Source organism: Propithecus coquereli, unplaced genomic scaffold (genome assembly GCF_000956105.1).
Source record: "Propithecus coquereli isolate 6110/MARCELLA unplaced genomic scaffold, Pcoq_1.0 Scaffold212, whole genome shotgun sequence".
Classification (NCBI taxonomy): Eukaryota; Metazoa; Chordata; class Mammalia; order Primates; family Indriidae; genus Propithecus; species Propithecus coquereli.
In genome coordinates, this window is record NW_012146301.1 from 742,507 (window position 1) to 747,782 (window position 5,276).

The following is a 5,276-nucleotide window of genomic DNA, read 5'->3' on the forward strand; positions in this document are numbered from 1 at the left end:
CGGCCTGGCCGGGGACCCCGCCCCGCGCTTCCGGGAGGGGGAGGGGAGGCGACGCGGCGGCCGCCCGGGAGCCCTAGGCCGCAGCCGCCGCCTGCCGGGCGGGCTGGGGTCCCAGCGGCTCCCGCGGGCGCTCCGGCGCCCCCACAGTCGGCGCGGCCGGGAGGGAGGGGGCCTCCGCTGGGGCGGGCGCCCGGCGTGGGGAGGAGGGACCGAGTCCAGCTGGGGCTTGGCTGCGTGCCCGCCGGGCCGGCTCGGCGCCGAGGCAAGCCTGGCCTGCGGAGGTGCAGTGAGCACCGACTCCTACTCTGCCGGCTCCCACCTGCCCTCCGAGCAGGCCCGCACCCCCTCCACCGGCCCCCGGGGCAAGGGGCCTGGGCCACCTCCCGAGGGCAGGGGCTGGGTCTGGGTCGGGAGACCTCGGGAGGGAGAGCGCCTGCGGGGCCTCAGCCTGGGGCCTGTTCCAGAAGACCAGGGCGGAGCTTCTTCGGTGTCTGGGTGAAGTTTCCAGCCAGCCCAAGAAGGAAACTAAAAGGGGAGAGGCCGAGAGAGCGATTAATTCCTAGTGCTTTTGCTACTGAAAACAGCCCCGCTTGGACTGCTTGGCGCTGGAAACTTAGCTAAGAAGTGAGGGGGCTGGACCCCACCATCTCCCGGCTCCGCACCAAGTCGGGAGCGGCCACTCACAAGATGGGGAAACGGGGTGCGGAGGGGCGAGGAGGAAGGGCCAAGAATCGAAGGAAACCGTGTCTAGACTTTTACCCCCGGGCCCCTCCCTGTCTTTCCACTGGCTTCAGAAGACCCAACCCCGCCCAGAGCTTCAGTTGTCTCCCCTTTTTAGCCATCTCTCCAACTACAGAGGAGAGAAATAAGGGTGGATTGAGTCAGTGTGCCTTCAGGAAGTATTTTATTTATGATGGCAAACAGAGCAGCAGCCACTGACTCAGAGTCGCTGCTCCTCAATTGTAGGGACCCGGGTACCTCATTGATGCCCCTGGGCACCCATTTTGCGCCATGGCTGTGCGAGGTTAGCCGTACAGGGTGAATCCCAAGAGCTCACAGACTACTGAAATAGACTCTAAAAGGCCTCCACCGAAATAAGGAGTGTTTATTCTCTGAGGTGTCAATGCATGCCAAGAACTTCAGTTCCCTTGGGTGCTTTGTATCAGACAAAGAGGAGGATGCTAAAACTTAATCCCTTCTTTCTTTCCCTTTGGAAATATGCACGTTTTTGAATCCTCCAGAATACTAGAATACGCTAGGATACCTTCATGATTGTCACTGGTACACTGATTGCTTAATTGAGAAGCCCTGCCAGCCCTAAGTAGTACTACAAAGAGAATACAGCGAATACCAAGCTAAGACAGGTATGAACCTTGATACCCAGGAGCTTACAATCTTGTATAATTTTTTGTGTGCCTAAAACATGGGTACATAAAGAGATGAATAGCAAAACAAGCAAGAACTTGAATCTTTAAAATGCTCATACTCTTTAACCCAGGAATTCTACCTAAAGCAACATATCCTAAGGAAACAACCAAGAAGTGCATAAGAGTGTATATAAAAAGAGGCAATGACGTGATATTTATAATCGTGGGAAAACAGAACAGCTGAAAAGTCTAACAGATTAAGTAAATAATAGTATATTCATTGAGTACTATGTAGTCATTTAAAATGCATTTCAATATTTAGTAATGTAAAAAATTTATTATGAAGAAAAAATGAAGGATATAATATATGTATAGTCTGATCTCAAGCTACTTTATATATATGAAGAGATATATATATGCATCTGCAGTCATGCATCACTTAACAATGGGCTACATTCTGAGAAATGCTTCCTTAGGAGATTCTGTCATGGGAACATGGTAGAGTATACTTACACAAACCTGGATGGGGTAGCCTACTACATACGTAGGCTAAATGGAATAGTCTATTGCTCCTGAGCTATGAACCTGTACGGCATGTGACTGTACTGAATATTGTAGGCAGTTGCGGCACAATGGTAAGTATTTTTGTATCTACATATAGAAATAGTATTCCAATCTTAGGGGATACCATCATATATTCAGTTCATTGTTGACTGAAACATTGTTACACGGCACATAAGTGTTTATAACTTTATGTGTGTATGTGTAAATGCAGAAAAGCCTAGAAGTATACATACTAAGATTTAGGAGTGGCAATCTCTGGAATTAAATATGAATTTCTTCAGTCACTGATCAAAGTCAGTGGAGACCGTCATGCTAAGAGGTACTGTCCTAGGGTCAGCAGGGTCTGGGCAATAACATGGCAGCAAGATAAGGAGGAAGAAATAGGACAAATGGGCATAGATGTTTGGGTGCTGATCTGAGGCATTACCATAGGAAACGCTCAGAGAAATCACTTTACAGTGGGCTAATTTCCAACAAATAAGCCACAGGAAATGGGGGACAATAAACCACAATATTCTGGGCATAAAAAAATAATCAGAATCCCAGTTTGCATCCCAAGGTTAGTGATGCTAGGAACTTGTAGGTTACGGCAGGATGGCAGGATGTAACTTATCTGGACACAGTGACTTGCATCTGTTAGCTGGTCCATTTCCCTATACCCATTTATCTCTTCGCCACGACTAACCTTCATTTCCTTCTTTGACCATATTCCTGCCATTGAGCACCATTCTAATGGAAGGAGAAGAAAGAAGCAACACAGGAGTTACTGGTACTGCTGGGTCCTATGCAGGCATTACCCAGTATTCCCCAGGGGCAGAGCAGAAATGATTGACAGGCCCTGAGCCCAGGTTCAGATCCTGCCCAATTGCTCATCATTTCTATTCACTCATTCATTCACATGTTTTTTGCATACCAACTTGCGTGTCAGACATCCGTTCATTGTTGGGCGTATAAACACTAGATCCGCAGGTGCCTCTTATCCCATCCTAGGGACCTGGTCTCCCAGAATCTGAAGTTTACCATACCATAATTGATAAAACTTAGTGTGACAATAGCTATCATTTCCACCAAGGAAAGAAAAGTCTCATCCTCTCACCTTCTCCCTCTTGTCACTTTCCCTCCACCCCCAAAATATAATTACAGCAGGTCATATACAACTGTAATTCCAGAAGGAGAGATTTTGAGGGTCTCCATAGAGATTATGCATTTTCTGGTCTCCATGGAGATACTCAGTAGCCCATTGAATTATTTTCATTCCGTGGTCCTCTTTGTCTATTGTGTTTACTTAAGGATGTGAATTGGGCGATGAATTGTGCTCTGACATATATTCTGGATCACAAAGGATATTTCCATTTCCCTATATAGAGCCCCTCCAAACATAGAGCCCCAGTGTATTGACTTCCCTTAAGCCAGTTCGTACGCAGTCTCAGCAGAGCTTAGAGTGCAGCATAAAACAAGAATTCAACAATCAATCCCTTCACTTCTCATTCTGAGTTGAAAAGATAAACACCCCCAAATGCCACTTTATAAAGAACAGCTAGACAAGTAGCGCATTAGCAATTTAAATTCGCAGATTAAAGAAAGGGACTTACATAGTGAACTTTAAAGAGAGAAATAGAAGTAGCTTGGATAAGTAACTAACAGAAGGCTTGACAAATTTCTACACGTGTTTAGTAGGGGAAGACAAATTATTAAGATCAGTATAAAGAAGAATGTCTAGTCATTGCTGGATGACACAACGGCAAGACAATGTATGCTAAAGCCCTAGAAAAATATTCCAGCTACGTGGAGAAATGCTGCAAACAAAGTTTTCTTCTGTGGATGTGAAGCTCAAAGGGCAGGCTCTCATGGGGACATCACTCTAAGTTCGTTTTTGGTTGTACCCTGCATTAGTTTGCTAGGGCTGTCATAACAAAAGAACCACAAACCAGGTGGCTGAAACAACAGAAATTTATTGCCTCACAGTTCTGGAAGTTGGAAGTCTGAGATCAAGGCAACAGGGTTGGTTTCTTCGGAGGCCTTTCTCCTTGGCATGTAGATGGCTGTCTTCTCCCTGTGTGTTCACACAGTCTTCATGTGTTTCTGTGTGCTAATGTCCTCTTTTTATGAGGACTCTAGCCATATTGGATTACGGCTCACCCTAATGACTTCATTTTCACTTAATTGCCTCTTTAAAGTCCCTATCTCCAAGTAGTCACATTCTGAGGTACTGGGGCTTAGGACCGCACCATGAATTGGGGGTAGCGGGGAGGAGACACAATCAGCCCGTAGCACAGCCCCTTCACTGCATATGAGTTTCTGGGCAGCTCCCTTTAACTGGGTCTTCCAGGCTCAACTGCAGGAATGAAAGCTTCCTTTCTCCTCTCCCCAGGCCTATGGACCTTTCTACACACTTCATATTTCACATTTCTGCTAGTAGGCATTGCTTCATATTTCCTTGGGCAAAGCCCCTAAAGCTTCTCTTCATAGAAACCCCAGCATGACAAGTCTCTAGTCACTGGACAGCTTGGAGCAGAAGCAGGAATTCATCCGTGTTTCTTGATAAAATATTCCTAATTAGAAGAAATCATCTGGAATACATGACAAAATCTGTCAGGACAGAGTTCAGAATATTTTGCAGGCCTATAAATAAATAGTCATTTGTGACAAAAGGTTGTTTAAATACGATCTGCCTTTCTCCCCACTGCCTCCTTCTCCCCTGTGTCTCACTGTACTTGGAGGTGCAATTTACTGGGATGGCTGGGGGCTGAGTCTCACAGGGGCCAGGGGCTTTTGTTGATCATTCCCTATGTAGCAGTTCTAAGGGCTCACACTAGGGAACTTCAAGCTGTTTAGAAGGGCTCACTTCAACAGGCTGACTAGAAAAATTCTCATGTGCAATTTTGCTTGGCAACAAGCCAATTAACAGGGCTTGTCACCCTCTGAACAGTGGCCACTTGACCCTGCCAATCAGCTTATAAAGGCTTCAGTGTACAAAGACTCATCAAGCGCTGTGTGTGTGTGGATTTCCCTCCCTCCTGAGGCTGGATTTGCTTTCAGACGCATCTAGAAAGGGCACATGTGAAATCATCCCCAGAAGGGTGATGTCATCCAGCCTATAGTCACAGAACCGCAGCCCCAGTTTTTAAAAACTCTTGGCCCTGTTTTCTGACAAGGAAGACAAATTGTAGAAAATGATTTTAATTTTCACTTGAAGCAGATCCAGAGAATTATGTGCTTAAAAACATTGCGTAACCACACAAAGGTAAAATATGCCTATGAGTTGCAGACATTAGTTCCAGAACGCACAGAACTTAAGCAAGCTTGAAATCCTCATGACAATGTTGACCTAAACACTACCCTATC